Source organism: Apium graveolens, chromosome 10 (assembly GCF_009905375.1).
Source record: "Apium graveolens cultivar Ventura chromosome 10, ASM990537v1, whole genome shotgun sequence".
Classification (NCBI taxonomy): domain Eukaryota; kingdom Viridiplantae; phylum Streptophyta; class Magnoliopsida; order Apiales; family Apiaceae; genus Apium; species Apium graveolens.
In genome coordinates this window covers 144,232,369-144,233,867 of record NC_133656.1, presented here as the reverse complement: position 1 = coordinate 144,233,867, position 1,499 = coordinate 144,232,369, and the positions used below count along the sequence as shown (strand labels likewise).

General features: G+C 40.5%; 1 non-coding gene across 1 annotated transcript; it reads right to left on the bottom strand.

Annotated features, from left to right (window-relative positions):
• Positions 1-893: 893 nt before the first annotated feature.
• Positions 894-1,000, bottom strand: LOC141694750 (small nucleolar RNA R71). Its single transcript, XR_012564034.1, has one exon. It is a non-coding gene; the product is annotated as a small nucleolar RNA R71 (small nucleolar RNA).
• Positions 1,001-1,499: the final 499 nt, after the last annotated feature.

Sequence of the window (1,499 nt, the reverse complement as noted above, 5' to 3'; positions counted from 1 at the left end):
AATCCCTTTCAATCTCTTAGTTAATGTTCTTTAGTATAATCTCTTAGTTAATCGTAGTTATAAACAATCTCAATTAGTTATTCATCTTAGCATTGAATAATAACCATACCATTGTGGCATAAGTGCATTGATTGAAATTAACCTAAACCATTCTCTGTGGAAAAGAACTAGAAATAATTCTATATTACTTGCGATCGCGTATACTTGCGTGAATATTAGTGCGTGTTTTCATCCTAGCAAGTTTTTAGTGACGCTGCCGGGGACTTGGGGTTAGTTTTTAGTTTATGTGTTTGTCATCAGTGGTCATTAAAGTTCATTGACTCGGACATTGTCACTTACTTATTTGCTTGTCGTGTTTCAGGTACTCTAGCGAGCATGTATGCATGCGCGTTTTCGGTCTCGTAAGAGAATACTAGATCAAGCTCAGGAAGAAGTTGTAGTAGCTAAGGAAGTTTTTGAAGAAGTTCTTGTCGAGGAGAAAGTGGAAGAAGAAGCTCTTATTTCAATGGGAGAACCAGAAGCAAATACGAAGGCTTTGATGGATTACTCTCAACCGAAGATTAATGATATTCAGTCTAGCATTGTCCGACTAGCCATCTCGGCTAACACCTTTAAGATCAAGTCGAGCATGATTCAGATGATATAGAACTCAGTTCAGTTTGGGGGTTCTCCGACAGATACCCCAACATGCACATCAGAGATTTCATCGAGATCTGTGACACTTTCAAGTTTAATGGAGTTTCTGAAGATGCTATTAAGTTGAGGCTTTATCCATTCTCTCTGTGGATAAGGCTAAGTGATGGTTACATTCTCTACCACCAGGGTCTATCACCAAATGGGAGGATCTTGCTCAAAAGTTCCTAACTAAATTCTTTCATATGGCGAAGACTGCTGCAATCAGAAATGCACTTACTCAATTTGCTCGACAATCTGGAGAATCTTTATGTGAGGCTTGGGATCGCTACAAAGAGATTCTTAGAAAGTGTCCTCACCATGGGATTCCTGACTGGATGATCATTAACTGCTTTTATAATGGATCGGGTGCCACTTTTAGACCCATGCTTGATGCAGCATCAGGGGTCGCCTTACGGGCTAAAAGCTATGATGAAGCTTATGAATTGATTGAGCTGATGGCTGCCAATGAATACCAAAACCTAACTCAGAGACTACCTCAAGGCAAGGTAGCAGGAATTCTGGAGGTGGATGCAGCTACTGCTATATCTGCTCAGCTTAAGGCTTTGACGATGAAGGTGGATTCTTTGGATAATTATGGAGTTAATCAGATCACTAGTGTCTATGAGCTTTGTGTTGTTGCCCATGAGACAGAGCATTGTGCTATTTCTAGTGAATCAGCTCAGTTTGTGAGCAACTTTCAGAGGTCGCAGCATCCTATTCCAGCCACCTATCATCCCAACAACCGTAATCATCCTAATTTCAACTGGAGCAATACTCAGAATGCGGTTTAGCAGCCTTATCAGCAGTATGCAGCAAAATAATAC